Here is a 19734-nt window from a genome sequence, read left to right as displayed (position 1 = left end):
CTTGTCTGCTATATTTTTCAGGAATGGTGGAGCTGATGACACCTGTGGAAATCCAATTCTGATTGTAGAGAGATTATAACAGATACTAATTTCACAGTCCTCAAAAGACAACATCAGTCTCTTTTCCTCAAGCTGGCACTACAACTGCAACCAAAAATAGCAATGATAAAGGAAAAAGGAAGTTGAGGAACAAAATGCAAGGAAATGGAAGAAAAGGGAGCAATGATTGCAAAAGCCAAAAGAGAAATCTTAAAGGGAGGCCAAGAGCCCTGTCACATTAGAAATAAGTAGCTAGGTTTTCAGCTCTGGGAAAGACTTAAACAAGAAGATTATGAGTCCTCTGAGGGAAAGGTAACCAGGTAAATATCCAGAGTTTTTCTTTTGTCCTTCATTTAGAGTCCAATTTTTGTCATGAACAGTTTCACTTCATTGAGCAGGATAGGAAGGCAGAGAGGTATTGCTCAATATGATTCAGTGTGAAATAAATTTACTTTTTTTTACATACTAGTAATTTTGAAATGTTCTTTCCACTACTTAGAATCATATCCACAGATTATTGCTCCTTTTTTTTTCTTGGAAAAAGTTACCATTTCCCAAATAATATCATACCTTACCTGAAATAAGACATCCAAAAGGCTGTTTGAAGGTTCCTTAATTAATTAAAACCGGCAAACAATTTAAGTTAAATTTGTCTTAGCTATCAGGAAAAATCTAGATGGCTTTCTGCAGCTCCTTGTAGCTCTGTTTTCTGTGACTTCTCTTTAGAAAAGCAGTAAAACTGACTTAAATCCAAAACATTACTAGAAGTCAAAAACATTGATGGGAAAACTAAAAGCAAAAACTTAACAGAACTGCAAATATATTTTGCTGGTACATTGCATTTACAGTAAAAACAATCTGAATAGATTTTTGCTCATGGCTTTGACTCTCCAGTGAGAAAAAATACCAATGTATGAGATAACACCCTCCCCATCCCTCTGTGCATATATGAACATGTTATAAAAAAATAATTTGACTGAATCTGGACATTTTTTGCAGCCTAATCTTAATCATTGCTTCCCAGGCCAGACACTTTGGCCTAGCCAGACTGCTGCCAACCCCATGCTATGCATACTGTAGCATCACCTACCACCTGCACAGCTGTGTCTTGTTCTAGTTGCTCAACTGCAGTAGAGCAGCAGCGATAAAAGTCCTTTCTGCTACTATTGATGCAAATGACGAGGTGCAGTGAGATGATATTGCAAAATACGACAAGATAACTAAATATGAGGATGTTTTCTTGCGGTCTTGTTCTCCTTCAACCTCTGTGACGTACTTCTCAAGCAGCCTCAGCTTCCCCTGTTCTGTGGAGTAAACCTCCTTGCCAACCTACATATCTCTATATACTACACTTGCTCATCTCTTTTCTCTTATCCAAACTCATATTCTGGACTACCCCACTGCTGATGAATAGACATCATACTGTCTAATACAGAACATCTACATTTGTTCTTGATCTGTAGCATTCTGTCGTTTCCTCGCACCCTTAATCTGAAACATAATCAGCTCAGACTACTCTCCATAACTTCATATGCAGGTTAAATTTCATAACTTCTTTATGCATAAATGTCCCAAAGATTCAATCTGTTACGTACCTATATAAGTCTAAAATTTTCCCATGTGTTCCCTTCACCACTTTATCCCAACCACTGCAGTGGTCTTTGTTCTTGACCTATATAACTATGCTTCACTGACATTCATTCTTAACAGCACTGCCAAGAGCATTCTTTCAATCCATCTCTCTGACAACACCAAATCTGACTAGGCACACTTTTATTGCTTTTCCATTTTGTCTGCCATATTTATCTGTATATTTCTGTGTCTGGATATTCCATGGTGTTTCTGCTAGGAGAACAGGGAGATATGGAGTTTAAATCCTAGACCCCAAAGACCACTTAGTTATTTTTCAGAATGCAGAGTCTCAGTGCTTCCTTTGTAAGTCCTGACCACAACACTTCCCTAAGAAGTGCTACTTGTTTTAATGTGGAAATCTAAGTGAAAACATTAATGACAGCCTAAAGAAGAACTTGTTACAATGCCTCTGTCAAAAAAGCAGACCTATTAACACTTTTTTCTGAAAATGAAAGAGCTGGGATTTTCTACTGTGTGTGTGTTTTAAGCGCCAATATTACACTGCTGTATTGACCTGAGTGACAGCTCATTGCCCCCATTTGGGTGGAAAAGAAAGGGGAAGCAAGGAGAGACAGTTTATGCCTGCAGCAGCCCAGTGTTACAGAGCTGTCTGGTGCTGGAGAGTTCCCCATAAATGAGTTCTCTGAACACTAAACAGTTCTGCTACCCTGGCATAACCCATTCATCTTCCTCTCATTGGGAAGCCTGAGCTGTAGAAGTAACTGCTGTCTTGGGTCTGTGTTCACTCCCATACATGTACCCAGTCTGGCATATATGCCTGCTTCATGGTTTTTAATTAAAAAGAAAAAAAAAACAACGTAAAAAGTTAACTGAAACATCTTTGCACATGCTTTACTGATGGGTCTCTGAGGTAAGAACAATGCCAGTAGAGAGGTGTGTGCTTCTGATTCTCACCGGCAGTCACACCTGAAAAATTACAGAAAGGCTGCTCCTCTGGGACGAGATGTCTTCTCTCTCTGTGTCTTTCTGAGCAACTTAGATAATGCTTTGCAGTGTACTATTCATGGTCCTTATACTGATTTCGTGCTGTTGCAACTTGATTGGCTTGGTGGACTTAATCTAACTTGGGCTCTATGGAATACAGAGGATATAATCCTTTCTCTGTGGGTGCTTGTGACTTAGTATCACTTTCCTAGAGATGTATTTTTTTAATTAACATTTTTTTTTCCTGACCCGTTGTAATGACAGTCACCACATGGACTATTCATATTTTTGGATGTAGACATATTTTGCCTGCATGGTAAGATATGCTAGAAATGCTACCACTAGAAGAGGTTGTCACGTGTTTGCTACGTAGTTAGGGGTGAATCAGTGAAAGAAGAGAGAGAAGCCATGGATCTAACTAGATGTAAAACTCGTGTAATTGATCCAAGAACTTGGAATAACCTGTGGCCTATGAAGTTCATGTTTGCATTGACCATTAGTCAAGGTATCTGTCGGGTTGGGTTTTCTCCTGATGCTCATTTACAGCACCCACATCCTAATACCTTTTGGGATCATGGGCTGGATCAGCTTCAACCTTTTTCTATATTTAGTACAAATATAGAAAACCGTAAAGTAAGCTGTTCTATTCAAAATATATTGGTTGGGTGAGAATTAACCCCAGAATATCTCAGCATTTTGTTTAATTGGTTGTGAAACCTAGAAAAAACACTTCCTCGTGTTCTAAAGGAACTGTCATATAAGTATACAATCAAGTTAAACTAGTTCTGTTTGCCTATGAAAAAATAGGTCCTAAAGGGTCCTGCTTACAAATTGTGTAGTTATCAGAGGGAGTGACATCTTACGAATGTCTCAACAGGTGCAAGAGTTGATCTAATAATGAAAAAAGAATACTCACAAATAATTTATTTGTCATATGGTGGGGGAAAAGAAGAGTGAATAATTTATTTGGTCAATATTATTCAATCATCAATAGAACTGGTAGAATTATTTATAAATTTACTTATGAATAATTTATTCATCAATTGATGGTAAGAGGAAATTAACGAAGTAAGCAATATTCAAATAACACTCAACGGGCTCTCAGAGGCAGACAGGACAGTCAGGGAGGAACTGGGAAAATGGAACCCTTTTGTCAGCCTCATGACAGCCTGTGCACAATCACAGGGGATCACGAGAGGGCAGCTGACCCATAGTCACTTCTGTAGCTTGCTGACAATAGTGACCTTCTTTCTCATTTACCCACCCAGGGCAACAGATTTGCAAAGGTACCCTGAGAGCACTGTGTGGTTCTTTACATCTTTGACAGTGGTGGGAAACTGCGTGGAAATTCTTGCTCTGGTGCTCCACCGGCTCCTGCTGTGATTGCTCGAGCCAGATGCTGCTTGCTCTGACATAGGCCAGCAGAGGCTGGGGGGCCACCTCGGCCTTTCAGCAGCTTGAAACTTTTCATGTAGCTAAGTGTGCTGGGCTCTGCTTGTGTACACAAAGTAGGAGACAGAGGGTTTCCCTCAGGAAGCCACAGGACACTGTCCCCCGTTTCTAGACAAAAAAAATGAAAATCCAAAGACATTTTAGAGAAAAAAAAATCTTGTGTAACTGAATTGTACTGTGCCAGAAAATATGTAACAAAATGCTGACATGTAGAGTTGAAAATAACCCTCTTGCCCACCATGTGTCTTCAGAAAATAACTCCACATGGCTGCGACCATCAAAATAATTTCAAGGCAAATCTTATCTGAATGTGATTTTTTAATTTAGTAACATCTTTCAAATGTGTCTGTGGGAAAGGGAGGTTTCTTGCTATGCAGTGGATCCAGAAATATCCCACTGCCTTCAGATAGCATCCACTGGTTTGCTTTGACTTTGCTCTGCTACCATTGAATGAATCTCTAACAAATCCAGTCTGAACATTAACCAAGAGCCACAACAGAATAATTTTAATACAAATTACCCAAAAAATGGTTTTTGTTGTGTTATAATCTCACATTGTAATAGCTGTCATAAAAATACAAAGTAGACATAAGGATTTGAGAAGGGTTTTTTTTTCTGTTTTCAATATATTAAGTTTAGTGGCACATATATGTGCAGTTTGGGACAACAGATGCCCTTTATGAATAGATTAAGTGGAGGAATCAGCTGGTTTATGTTCTCCTTTCAACTCTCACCAGGATTTTTCCACTCTGTTCCTTTGCTAACTATAAACTGTAAGCACTGAAAATCAAAAAATGAGGGAAAGTTTATAGAGTCACAGAGTTTATTAGTGCTCTGTGCTTATACTCTTGAGAGCCACTGGAGAAAGGGTTTTAAGCAATTTCCAAATTTTTAAATGTGTTCTCTATGTCTTTATCTCATTCAGCTTTTGATATGATGCATACATTATTTATCAGGACTACCATTATTTTGTTAGCTCGTGTTGTCCTCTGGCACCGTATCTGCACAATGATATTCATTTTGCATTTGCAATTACTAAACTTAAAAGAAAACAGTTAATTCTTCCTCTATTCAGCTCTCTCATTTCATAAAATGATGTAGGAAGGACCAAGGTGTGGACAGAATTTCATTTTGACCTTGAACTCTAATTACTGTTTTCATTCTTCCATTTCACCAGAAGATGTAAAAAAAGTTAATGTAAGAAATATTTCTATATTTCTCTCTCTCTCTCTCTCTCTTTTTCTTTAGGTGTGAAGAAGAGACAGGAAATCAATTTTCCACATCATAAATTCGTCATCAGAGCTTAGTGAATTATGTGCTATGCTAGTTAAGTTCAGAGAAGGACTTTTTTTTAATATACTTTAAGTCTGTCTTCAGCTAGTTAATTTTTGAGGCCATCTCATAGCTTCCCAGTTGTAATAGCATCTGAATGGAACACCTCAATTACTTCGCCTTACAGTTTGTAAGAGAGAAACTAGTCTTTTTCCACACCCAAACGTACAATATATTCTTAAGCAAATGTTCGTTATGATTGACTTCCTCCTGTTTTATTTCCAAACCATGCTTACATCTCTTCCTGCCATCTCTCACCCTACACTGCTGATGCAATTACCAAGTAGCAGGCTACCAGGAAGATTTCCATTTCACAATATATACAGGTAGCTTTACACTTAAAAGAATGTGCTAAAGAACTGGAGCCAGATCATAGCTTAGCCTGGTGGAAAACTTTATCCTCACTGTTTGGTACAAGAGCAGACTCAGATATACTGGTCCAAAATAATTTCCCCTCTGCTGGAAAGCACCAATGCAGCACATCCCTCTCCTGCCCCTTCCACGGGTTCATTGACTGAAGCCCTCTTGCAAAAAAGGAAGAAGAAGATATTCTAGTGGGAGTGGGCTTGTGGTCATTTCTGTCCAGCTGTGGTTCACTTTGTGCAAAGAAGACCTGGTGATATCTGCTTAATAATCCACGTCTCTGAGTTGGTAACCATACTGAACAGCTGCCTGTGAAAGATCATGATGGAGCTGCCTGTGCTTCAGAGCAGTGACACATTCCCACCTGAGGTCCCAGGCAGGATGGAGGATGGATGGCAGTACCACATTCCTTCCCTTGTGCTGAGAGCCACTCAGACAAACAATTTGCCTCCTGGCACCTCTGCAACAGGCCCCGTTTTCTGCAAATCTTAGATCACGACCTAGAATCAGTACTAGAGTATTAGCTCACATTATTTTTCTAGTACCAGCTATGGATTAATTCACTGCTTTCTTTCAAGTATCACTCTGTCCTATCTGCAGGTTCACTTTAATCCTTCAGTCTTTGAAGATGTTTCTCTCATGACTGTATGAACATTCTTGCTGCTAACTAACCAGCTTATTTTTCTCTAGATATATTTGTGGGTTGTGTGCATTAATATACTAATGTCCTGTATTACTTACTTCCTTGAGCAACTCCCATTCTTGAGAATGGTAGGCATTTTACTCTTCTGTGTTTGATTAAATTTAATGTATTTAGTATGGGACTGATCACAACCAAGAATCCAAGTGGCTGTGATGATGTGAGTGTCCATGTTGTTGTGAGACTTCAGGAGAGTGTTGTATGAGATAGAGCACCTCTTACCTCCAAGTTAATGGTCCTAATGTTGTCTTTTTAATAGTTGCCTAACAGACTGCAGTTGTAGACATGACTTAATGTTGTATTAGGTGAGGTAAATAAGTCACTAAATTCTGTTTTATAAAATACATGTATATATTAGGTAAGAAATGTACCATGGAGCTGAAGTTTAATATATGCAGAGAACCTTGTTTTCCATTGTAATGTATGCTTCTATCTTCCCCCCTGGTAGGAATACTTTTTTTTGGCTCTGAAAGTTGTTAGTTCGGTGTCCCCATCAGCTAAATCTACCTCCAAAAAATCTGCCAATATAGTATCAGCAATAGCAGGTTTATCAAACTACCCCATATCAGAGGAACCAGTCCCATGGTCTTGCTGTAACACCAGGAGTAAAATGTTTAGGCAAGTACAGGTGTCCTATTGACTCTTTGCTGTGGGGTGACTGCTCCCCACTAATCTCTGATTCTCCCCAGATGTGTGTTGGTAGGAACCCCATCCAATGGAGAAGGTGTCAGGCTCCTGCCCAATCTGCCCACACTCTCAGGCCACCAGTGACAAACCATATAGCTGGTTCCTCTGCTGCCAAGTCCAGTCTAGTAAGACCCAGTGAGGGAGTATTTCCCTGCACCTGCCCACCTTGAGATTCCTAGCGGCTCCCTGTGCTATTTATATATACGGGTTGTGGATCTATGCAGGGATCCTTAGGCTAGTATTACTTAAAACTGACACTAAGCATCATTCTGCCTAGCTTACCCCAAAAGGTGCCATTCCACATCAGTTTACACAACGCCCAGCTTCAGGCTTTATTCACACTGGTGTGTGAAGAACAGGGTTGACTAAAAAGAAACCAACATTCCATGTACATTCACACTCCTTGTCCTAAATTCTCACAGCTCTATAAAAATATGTTGGAGAAACCAGATGTAGAACTATGAATGTGTTTGTACCCTTTGATGCACCAGGCAAAAAAAAAAGGAAAAAAAAATCTCTTTTATCTCTAGGACTTCTAACAATTTCTTTCCATCTATGAAAATAACAAATACCTGCTTTCAAATTAAGTCTTTCAGCTGAACATTAATGAAATACTGAAAAATGACTAGTATTTAGTTTGCAGTATAAAGGTAAAACAAAGGAAAATTAAGCCATCCACTCAATTGTATTCTGTCAGTGACAGAGTGCTCTGCAAAGGGCTCTGTATCCTGCTCCTTCTGAGGTCACTGAAGGAACCAGCCCTGGCACATGGAGCCTCCGTAAAGATATAAACACTATATCTGTTATTGCAGCCTCTGTAAAGATATAAATGTTACACAACTAGAACAGCTGCCAGGCTTATCCCTTGAACAAACAGAAGATAATGCAATTGAGTTTGCTTTTGGCCAAGGAAGGTCTGGCTTAATGCTTTAGACAGAAATGTGGATTAGATGTTTGATACCAGCTTAATACCTGGAATTCTAGAGCAGGCTCTAGCTGTTATCTTGCTGCATTCCCACACGTTTCCGGCAGTGCCCCATCATCCAAGCCTTGATGATTGCAGTGCTGTGAGAATGCCGCAGTCCCTCCTGCTTGTAGCTCCGCAGTCCCTCCTGCTTGTAGCTGTCTCTCAGGTTGCAACTTTGAAAAGACAAACTCATTCCACTGACAACTTCTTCCTTTATTCAGGGTTACCATTTTCTTCTACCGAAGCCTTCCCTTTCCAGATAACAGAACTAATGGAGCTGAGATATCTACTGTGACTCAGAGTGCTTTGAGCTGCACCAACTATCTGCTTATAGGAAGGCAGATCGGTTTCAAATTCCTATACAAGAACAATCCTATTATTATTGCTAATTAGTAGTAGGTAAGGACACAGACCCATTCCAGATCAAACTAAGTTCCGATCAAAAAATGTCAAATGTGATTTTTAATTGATTGCATTTTAAAATCAATCAGTTAGGTTGTGTGTGTTTTTTCACAAGATCCAACATCTTACTGGTGCTAGTCTTTTTAGGGAGACTGAGACTGAAACAGAACTGTGGAGGTTTTTTTTGGTTTTGTTTTGCTTTTTTGTTTATTGCTTGCTTTTTGTTTTGTTTTGTTTGTTTTTTGTTGTTGTTTTGTGGGTTTTTGTGTGGGTTTTTTTGTTTGTTTTGTTTTGTTTTTTTCTTTGTGTTTTTTTAATGGCATCGATTTTTTTAAAAGGAAAAACCATTTAAATTAAAATTTTACAGTGATATTTGTCAAGCTCGTGTTCCTCTGGATGTTTATTATGAAGCTATGTGGAAAGAAATCTGCTCTATGTGCTTACTATCTCCCAAAAGGCCAGATGAAGTTAAAATGAACCTCTGTGCCTACTAGCATGTACAGACCCCATGGGCCTACTAAACTCCTGCTCAGCAAAGGCTGCTTCACATTGAGAAAACAAAATATCATTGCCTTTCTTCAGAATTGCAGATTAAGTTTTCCCTGGTTCCCCCTTTCTGAGAATCAGACTCCAGCATAACATATATGGGTGCTAAAGAGACGAGATGGCTGGTGAAGTTTTAATAACATCAGCACTCCAGTCAAGTGCAGCATGATACAATAAAATTTGTTCACCCTCACCCATTCTGTGTGTTACACTCATAGTTTAATTAGGGCTTCTCGCTTTCCTCTTGCCCAGCTTTCAGGGAATTGTTGAATAGCAGGTACCTACAATTGGCTAAGAACATTCATAATTAGAAGGTGGGACATTCTGCGTTGCACCTTGATTCAGATTTTGACGCAAACTCTTGAGAAGTTACAGTAGTATAACTAATAATATTGGAGTTAAATCTTTAATGCTACAGGGAACAGCTATTGCAAAAGTCTAAGTCTCCAAACTCCTGAGCTCTAGGTAGCTCATGACTGTATTTCAAGAAGAGGTTAGTAAGGAAAGAATACAATATAGACCAAACACTCCATATTATGAAGGATGAATGAAGGCATCCCAAATAATAATAATTTTGGATCAGGAGAAGTCAATACAATATGACAAATGCAACACTGATACAGGTAAATTTGTTGCTGAGTGAGCCTTTGGAAAAACAGGTCAATATTAAACCAATCATTCATTAATATGGAATAACCATAAAAATCATGGGGTTCAGTATCAGAACACAAATATTTTGGATAAAGACACATTATACTCTTAGTAAAAAAACCCCAAATCTACATGTCATTGAGACTGAACAATCAAATTTATGTCTCAGGCACAAAAAATATCAAACTCTTTGGGACTTACCTGATGGAAAGAGTGTCTTCCACCGGTATGTACAATAACAGAGAGGTCTTCTCTACCTGGGACCCCAAACAGATGTCCTTGTCTACAATATACATTATTTTTTCTATCTTTATTTCTCCATGTTCCCAAAACACAGTAAGTTGCTGAGGAATTACTATTTATCTCTTTCTTGCTATTTCCTTCTAAATATAAGGAAGGACAGAAACTGGCTTTGATGTGTTACGTTCCAGCATTCCTAATCAGGTGACATCTCTGCTGTGAGTTGAAGGCCATGCTCCCAAGAGACACTGTGGTGCAGACAGGTCTGTAACTTCAGTGCAGCTCCAAGACTCACCCTCCAGAATGCAATTTTTCTCTCTGAAGAACATACCTATCTGTCAATAACTGCTCTTCTCAATTCTTGCTTTTAGGAGAGGTGGAAAACTCATTATATTCTTCTTGCACTCTCTATGTTTTCTTTAACTAAATTATATTTGCCACTGTAAAAGACCTATTAAATTAATCAATAGGTCTTTTGTTCTTTCCACAGGTTAACACCTTACTTTTCATTTTACTTTCATGTGCAATCTTCACTTCAGTCTATTTAAGCATTCTGAAAGCTTTATAGCATTTTTTTAAACTCTTCATTCTTTTGTCCCTTATGTATAACTCCGGGCAGGGGTGAAATCACAGAAGCACTCAGCAACTACCAACCACAAACAGACCCCTTCCCCCCCTAGAGTGGTGTCTGGTGCAAAGATGATAAGTGCCAAAAGTACTTGTCACTCAGAAAGCTTGCGTCACGATCGCTGGGCTAAAAGTTGACTCCAAACCCCAATGGAGCTGGGCAGGAATACATATAATTTTCCTTTTTCATTAGCAGAAAAAATTCTGACACCACTTTTTGTCTCTCATCACTACTTTGGCTAGAGCCTTGAGAAGTCAGTCTTGGTGTGAAGGTGCAATAAAATACGAAGATTTCAGTGGAGGCAACAAGAAGACAACTAAAATACCAGTATGATAATCTGGTGAGCAATATGTCGGGGTAGGAAAAGCAGGATGAAATGCTTAATGATACAAGTATCTCCTCAGTCAGTGCCCTAAATGCCAAAAGTCTCACCAAACAATTTAATAGAGACAGAAATTTTGTTTCAGAGCCACATGTTGGAAAGCCATATTCCCCCATATATTAGCCTTAAACCATGACCTCGCAATGTGCACTGTTCACACTGAACTGAATATCTAGGCTTTTTTACAAATTTCCCATCTGCATACAGCAATTTGTTTGTTGATCTTTAGACATGATTGACATAATTTGACAATCTGGCTTATTAGTTTGCTTTGTAACTATGTAAAACGTTGACAATGATTATCCCAGTTGACTGAGGACATGCTTCTTGTGACACAGTAAACAAATGTAGCAACGGAGGCTTTTTCCAAATGATTGCTCCAACCCCCTAATGAGAATGCTAACTTATTTCATCAGGCTCGCACTACACCGAGCAACTTAATGAATCCTCAAGTCACACAGCTCTATCTCTTGAGCCTGAGGTACAGTAGCTAGAATTGTATGCCTATGGACTTCTTTCTCCCATTTTGAGCAGCATGCTGCATTATAATGAAGCTATTTATTATACTGGCAGCAAAAAGACATTTCTTCGGAAAAAAAAAAGTATTTCAGAGATTTGGTTTCAAACCCTACCAAACTCCTTAGAGGAGTGCTTCTTCCTATAAATCAGTGCCCCTTAATGGAAAGAACATGATGAAAGATATGAGTAATGGTAGGTAAAAAATAAGGATAAATCAGCCTTCTCATTAACCTGCTTGCACAGTAAATTCTCCGAGCTCTGAAGGCCGGGATTTAAGACAGTTCCTCTAAATCAAAGGATTCTTATGAATCCTGTTCTCCAGCTCCCTTCTATAAGTTATGTTTGGGTAGTCAATGACCATTTGTAGGGGATGTTTTTCAGGTCTTCACAAATATCAGCATTGACTTATTTGGAGAAAATAACACATGGTGTTCACAGGTGAAAAAATCATTACCTTAGTTTTGTGGCACCTAATTACGATAAGTCTCTATCATACTCACCATCTACCCTAACTATCTGGGGAATTGGCAGTGTTAACAATGAAGAAAAGAGTGCTCCAGTGTCAATTAAGGTTTTCTTTGTGGATTAATAAATCATGTCTCCTCAGCCCCACTGACTCAGAGGTGTTAATCTTCACCTTATCACCCTAATCTTAAAGCCAAATTTCTGCAGATCAAGAGCAGCAGAATGATTGAGTTAATTGTTCCATTAGGCTGATGAAGTCTTTATACTCCTATCCAACCATACAGTGTTTCCTGAATGTGTTTATGTGCTCTGTTACAGAGCAGAAAACAAACAATAAAAAGACTGCTGCAGCTATTTGGGATAGATGACCAGTAGCTTGGACTTTGCTCCATACTCAGCTTTTTTGCTAAAACTGTGCTGCATCACACACGTGTAACAAGTTACTGAGAAGATGATAACAGTCAAGAGAGGTTTTAGCACATCTAAATGCAGTTGCAAAAGGAATTAAATCATGTAGTCAATAATGGAAAGAAGACTTAACAGTTATCTGCCCTGTAAACAATATCCTTGATTAGAAGGTATAACAATATTGTTTATTTAAGGGCAAGGATCCAGATGTTCCACTGTGAAGAGTTTTTCTCATTGACATGTCTAATCATGGAGAGCATGGCAAATTGAGTTAAAATATGCTCCTAAGCACTACAATAAATTAGAAATCACATTTCAACTTGTTCCCACCCTACATTTATTTGCTCTTGTTTCTAAGTAATCAGACAGGTTAAATTCTTTTGGCATGAACATTCACAAAAACTACTGAGCTTACATTAAAAATCCATTTCATAACCATTGCTTTTCAAACAGTTCCCTCTCCTGATCTGAGTTAAGCAGGAAAGGAAATGGCAGTTGATACCTTTCAGGGTCACGTACTCTGTGTCACTGAACAAAGTAGGAGAAAGAGAGAGAGAGAGAGAGAGAGAGAGAGAGAGAGATGGGATCAAAGCTGGAATAATTTCATGGGGTAGGTAAAGGGAGGATAGCTGAATTTCTGAAAGGCTTTTGAATGCTTTATTCCTATTCACACAATATTCCTTCCTCTATCTGTCTCTTTTTCTTCTAAACAAACACAAAACTTTGCTTTTCCTCTCCTCACCTCTGTCACACCACCAAGCAATGGGACCTCAAACTTTTCCCTCTTCCAGGTGTGAGAGCCTAAGTAGTTTTTTTGAATTCAAGGAGGACAGAAGCATGGCTTGAAAGTTTAAAAAGAAGGTTAAAGAGTTGGGTTAGAGGAGAGGAAAATGAAAAATGTTTTCTTTTCCTGTTTCTCTTTTCTCTAAAATGTGTCACATATGTTATTTTCTGAAACTCATGCACGACCTCTTCTTTTATGCCTTGAATTCACTCCTGAATGTAACACCTGAACAAGCAAAGGAAAACATTAACAAGAGATTTGTTTATATTGTTTGTCATAGAGATTTCTCAGAGAAAGTGGAGCTCTTGGACAACCACTGTTTCATCTGTATTATCATTTCCTTTCTTTTGCATATTGGAGATATTTCAAACGATTCATTTAAAAATAAAAACAGATAAGCTATGATCATGTCTACCCCCTGTGTCCTGTTCTGAGAATGGGGACATGTCATTGTAATGACTTCAGAGCATTAATCTGTAAAAAGACAAGTGACTTACACATAAAAGTGTGCATTTTATGAAGCACATAGATTGGATCATTTAAATGATTAATTTAACTAATACAGTTTTGAGATAAATTGATTTGCCTCTTTTCCTCTACTTAGCATTCTTTATTTCCTTCAACAATTTAGCATTCAACAAACCACTACAGGCATACAGCATTCCCAAGGTCACTCTTCTAACCCTCCTTCAAGACCCCCATTAAAATCCTCTTCTAGTATAAGACTATGAACAAAACAAAATTAATCTTCCCTTGCCCTCCAGCCTAAGAGGATTCAAAATCACATATCTCCCCTCCCAAGAGAATTGCAAACCCTCTCATCTATGTGCTCGTGTCTTTTCTATGCAATGCATATGTGAATACCCAGAGGACAGAGAGATGGACAGAGCACTCTGAGCTGCTCCTAAGCAAGTCCTTTTGTTTTACATTAAATGATTAAGAATTTTTTTGAACCCGAGAGCAGGACAGAGCATGGACCATAGGGTAGCAATTAGTGTACTTATATGGGAAAGTGACATATTTTCTGCTCTTCGCTTCAAAGATTACTTGCTTTTTAAACCCATGACTGCTCCGAGTCCTTCCCTCTGTCCTGTCTGGTGAAGCATGTGAACCCTCACCTTCCAGGTGGCTGGTTAGGTGAAGCAGGAAGACTCCAAGGAAAAGAGATCTTGTTTGCTGCAGCTTGTGTCTGCATTGGGGCAGCTTCTGCTACTGAATGTGTGCTAGGTCATTATCTGTCAGGTCACTGCCTCAATGAATACCCCAAAAAGGCAAACAGCGTCTCAGAAAGCTCAGGACTCAGGTACAACTGTGTTGCTTTTATACTGTACTGGTGTTAGACTGGTTCTTTTCCCATGGGTTGAAGGAGATGCTAGAACTGGGACAGTGTTTAAGCCTGGGCAGGCTTAAGAAGAGTGTTGGCAGCTTAGGTAAGAGTCCTAGCACAAACCAAGATCCCTCCTAGTCCTTAAAGCTGAATTCTCAAACAAGGCAAACTCCCCATCGATTTTTCTAGCCATGCCATTTTACAGAGGTACCTTCAGAACATGTGTAAGGCTATGGTTAATTATTGCCAACAGCTAGGTCACTCAGCTAGGTTATCGAGATTCTAGTCCTTGCTCCAGAACAAATAATTAATCACACTGTGTGAATGAATGAATGAAAGAAGTATCAAGGAAAAATGTGAAACACATTGTGTTCTGATTCATAAATACACAAAGAAGGCTTGACACCAAGCTGTAGGGCAGAGTTTGCAGTCAAGATTATCAAGAGAAAGGAGATATTTGTCTGGCCAGAAGCAGATGCCTCTTTCCCGTTCATTTCATTCCTGGTTAGTTCACATGGCTTCCTGCATAGTTCCAAGGTGGAGCACCACACCAGGGAATTAGAAGTCCAGGACATGCTAGTTAAATCCTCTGCATATCAGTACCTGTGTTCTACATACCTGAGCATCTAAGTGGGTCTAATTTATAGCTCTTCTCCTGCGTAATTCTTAAGATCTACAGAAGAAGTAGGTGTTTCCAAAGTTGGCTAAAGTCACTGATATTTAGTTGTTGTGTCCAGAATAGAGAAGTGTGAGAGAGCACTGAAAATTTTGGTGGTAACAAAATAAAATCATTTACACAGAGAACATTATTGTGAGACAACTAAAATGTTTGGAAAGTAGTTAATGTGAGATCATTCCCATTCATACATTTTTAAAACAGATTTATAAAATGTATCCATTTCATAAGTGTTTTGCCTTTCACATTTCTTGTTTCTTTTGCTGTAGAATTCCACAGAGTGAATATCTCTGCACATTATGTACAGAACATATCAGTGGAATAGTTTTATATCTTCACCTGTCTCCCTCTGCCTGAATTTTGACAATAATAAATCTGAATGGTCATAACACAAAATTGAAAGCAAGCTGCCTGACAAACCAGGTAGAATGCATGAATAACTCAGTATTGCCTTATTTTCCAGATTTGTGACAAATTGCATCTAGTTTATACAGAAGATGTTACTACACTCATGCTTCTTCAAAAAATAAAAAAAGTTACTACAGTATGGTTCTCATTCTGTTTGGCAACTAAACATTAAAAAAAAAAGAAGGAAAAAGAAAATAAAGGATCAAAAGGCTGTCTGACTTGATCAAAAATAAAATGGGACCAAACATGTGTACATCTCTCACTGAATAACTTTCAGTTCATCAGCCCGAATAAGCAGGCATCCATTTATAACTCAGTTGCAGGCCTCTAATAGAAGGCCAAATTCAATTTGCTGGAGTATTAAAAAATGAACTTTCACTTTTAATCAGCTGAATCTCATCAACAAGAAATTGATCAGAGTACTTCCACACACTTAATATGTTTGGAGTTGCACTTTTGATGTGCCAAACATTTTGCTAGTTTGGGGCACTTTTTCTGCCAGTAGCTGGAACTGCCATTTTGCTGCTGTAGGTGCTTGGTTTGGTTCCCTCTACAGGTTACAATTAATTTCTCCAATTTATTTATTTTCAGTTTGAAATAGTTCTTTTGTCACCCAGTAAGACTACAGTTGAGGTAAGGATTTTTGTGACTAGCTATAGATACAGGAGAAATGTTTTTTTTTTCATGGAAAGAGGCCAGTAGAGGATGGATGAATGGAGAGAAGGAAGCCACTACCATAGGTGGAGCAGTGTTTCTTCTGCCCCAGGAAGCAAGCTAGGAGCTGTGGAAGTGCCCAAAGCCTTTAAAAGTGCCAATAAAGTTAAAAAAAAATCTAATCACAGCCTGCCTCCACACAAAATACAACCCTCCCTTGTGGATAGCTGTTCATTCTTAGAAGATCAGAGCTGCAATGGGCTGTCTGCACATCCTGTTGTCACCTCTAAGTGAGGTGTAAGCAACTAGTTGCCAGATTTGGTGGCACAGATTGAGAAAAGCTTATCTTGGTTACAGAGAAGGAATTTTTGTCAGAGACCTGGAAGAATATTACTTGTTAAGAGTTAGCAAGGTAGAAATTTTAGTTAAAAGGGCCTAGCTGCAGTTTGTAATCTAATAGAAAAAGCTATGACATTGATTCTGAGCACAGTGGTTATTGCAGTTGCATCTGATTTTTTCAGGAGAGAAAATATAGGTAAATGCTAGCTGTATTTTCCTAAACTGCCTTGTATGTCCCAGATAAGAATGGTGCAAACTCAACAAATAGTATATTTGGATTACGCTTCAGGGCTCACTCATTTCTCTTCTGCTAGCTGCACTCAAAAGTGAGGCTTTTGTAGGTCTTATACCTGAAACTTCATCTTTCTAGAGGGAAATTTTTGCCAGGTCTACTCAACTGAGTGCACACCTCTCTAGGGACAACAGGATGCCCTTTCCACCCTTTCTTTGTCCTTGACTCTCACTGAGTATAATTTATATTGCTACACAAATCTATTGCAAGCAAAGATTTTTTTGAGAAAGATTTTGGTCTACTCTGCAAGTATTAGACTGCAAGCTCAGCCCAGCAAATTTATCTTCTCTAACATTTGATTTCTTCTCTATCATTTCTTTTTCTACACCTAACAATTTTTCTCAAAAAAACAAATTTTGTCAGTAGCTGCTCTCAGCATGCTGTCCATATTACCCCAGTAAAAGAAGTAAATTTGATGTCTGGACATATATAGTCTTGTGGAAAAGGGTCTTACTTCACTCACTGACAAGCCTAGAGGTATAGCTAACAGCATTTCCCAAGTGGGGTGGCCTTGCTTTAAAAAAAAGAGAAGAAGAAAAAGAAAAAAATCAATACTGACTCTTGGACACATTTTCATTACATCACTGCATGGCTTTCAGTCTGGGCACAAATCAATAGGCAGCTTTAACACTGCTCAACTAGTTTGTTCTATGTAAAAGAAGAGACATTTGCCTCAAGTGGCTTGTTTTTCCCTTTGGGCTCTGGGCAGACTCTCGACCACTAACAGTGTGTGATTCTTCGAAATGAAGTTGAGTTTGTTTGACTGCTCTTTCTGTGACTGATCAGAAGAGCTTGAACTGTAATATTAATCACACAATGTTTTCTTCATCACCACTTACAGTCAATTGACTTTGTACTTAGTGAAAGCGTCTCAAGCAGCCAACTCAATGTTACCAGAGGGCAAGAAGTCAATAGGAGGAAGAAAGATGTAGTTTCAAAACACACAGAACACAGCTTATGGAGCTGCTGACACACACACACATCAGGCACTTTATCACACTGCTGCTGTTGCATGTTTTTATTTGCATGATCAAGGCATCCACGTTGCCTTTTGCTCAGCCTCCTCAGTTAACTGCAGCTTTTCCTTCAATCTCGGTTTACGTGGAAAGTGTAGGGACCAGGTAGTTCTCCAAATTGCACTAGATTCAGCAACTATTTAGTTCAATTTAACTCTCTACATATTCATCAGATAACTGATCCATGAAGTAGGGATCTTCTGTCTCAAGATATACTGATGACTGCTACTCAAATGCAGGCTATGTGTGATTTCTTTTATAGGTCTCTGATACTATATACTTTCAAAATTCATTCTGAATACCTATTACACCAATACTGCCCATATTCTTAACAAATACCAATTTACCTAAGGTATGATTAATTCTATTTTATTAGACACTGGCATACAGTGGGCCTTCTAAAACCACATCTTCATCATACACTGATTTTTGAATACAGAAAAGTGGGAGTCAAGATACTCAGAGGTACAGCATTATGAGCTTTGTTTCCTAGAATCTCAGCACACCACCTCAGAGAATTTTTAGCTCATGAAGCCTCCACAGAAGTTTTCACACTAAAGACATGCATGCAATATTGAAAACAAGAGCCTAGAGGATTCAGTTATTGCATGCCATACCTTAGAAATGTTCTTTTCTAGAAGCAGACTCCGTGTGAAGCTCAACATGCCATAAAATGGGCAATCATGTCTTTTCTATGGCACATTTTAGACACGCATGAGCAGAGTCTTCCCACTTGTATAAAGCAGCTCGTTGACTGCCCTTATTGCTTTCATGGGGATTCTCCCTAAATAAAATGGATTCCTCAGTAGTGCGGAACTGATGCAACACCCAGCACAATGTTGACTCCACTTCTCTGGGCTCTTTGGGATGAGGTCTCTAATTTTCTACATACACAGACACATTTAATATTAATATAATGTATAGTAAAAGAGGACATGCTCATACTAAACAAGTTTGCTATCACTTTATTAAGCAAAAGCATTGGTTTCTTCTCTGTGAATGAACCAGGGTTTATTCAAGACTCTGCCTTCAGTGGATAAATTTAGTCTCATTTGGATGAAACACACTGAGAATATTTTACTTTAGATAGATTTCCATAGAATGACTCACAGCTGTATGAAACAGCTGTCAATCTTAGACCATGCAAATCAATTTTGATTTAAACATCCAAGTTTTCTTGACATTTGTCTCTTATTAGTTTAGAGTTACAGGACAACCTGTGTTTCCATGTAAAAGAATCATAATCAGAATAAAGAAAGACTTTCAAGGGCACTCACAGACAGTCAAGACTTTCTTTAAGTCTGTATTCTTATTCTGTTACAGTGTATTCAAACCAGGTTTTATCAAATCAGTGAAGGAAAAAGTAAAATTAACTCTCAATTCAAATGCATCCAAACATTAATCTGGAAATCAACTCTGAATACTAACAGTTTTACACAATTCTTTAGTCCTCAGTTCCTGATGTAAATACAGCACCCACTTGTTCACCACTTTATCTCCTGACATTTGCAAAATAACAGGCAAAACTAAATTAATTGTTTAATTAAGAAGCATAAAATCTTATTTCTTATGAAACGGATCCATTTCAATACTGCAAACCAGTACCAGATACATAAAGCTTGTACCACTACTCACCAAAAAGCCCATTAAATGCCAAGTCCATGAGCAGGCTCCAGCTGTTCTGTACTGCTCTACCAGTCAGAATTGAGGTAAATTATCCCTGTAAGCCAGGGGTTACAAATGTAGGCAGTGCACAGACATAACGGCCAGCTCTATGGAACAGCAGGAGGGTGAGGGATAAGGGCAGGACTGCTGGGAAGTCTATTCTGTTCCTATCAGATGACAAACAGTGTGCACACCAGAAAGGTTGCAATCAGGCT

At 38.6% G+C, this 19734-nt stretch overlaps 1 protein-coding gene across 4 annotated transcripts in view; it reads right to left on the bottom strand.

The window, feature by feature from the left end:
* Window positions 1-19734, bottom strand: part of HS3ST5 (heparan sulfate-glucosamine 3-sulfotransferase 5) — a 192508-nt gene that overhangs the window by 12737 nt on the left and 160037 nt on the right. Inside the window, exon 1 of one of the 4 annotated variants that reach the window (XM_032683943.1) lies at window positions 19490-19610. The exons of the other annotated variants lie outside the window; for them this stretch is intronic. The gene's annotated coding sequence lies outside the window, so the exon portion shown is untranslated. Of the gene's footprint in view, window positions 1-19489; window positions 19611-19734 lie in introns of those variants that run through there. 4 annotated transcript variants of the gene reach the window in all.

The sequence above is a fragment of the Chiroxiphia lanceolata genome, chromosome 3, assembly GCF_009829145.1.
Source record: "Chiroxiphia lanceolata isolate bChiLan1 chromosome 3, bChiLan1.pri, whole genome shotgun sequence".
Lineage (NCBI taxonomy): Eukaryota > Metazoa > Chordata > Aves > Passeriformes > Pipridae > Chiroxiphia > Chiroxiphia lanceolata.
The sequence above is the reverse complement of the archived record's forward strand: the minus strand, read 5'-3'. Positions and strand labels throughout refer to the sequence as shown.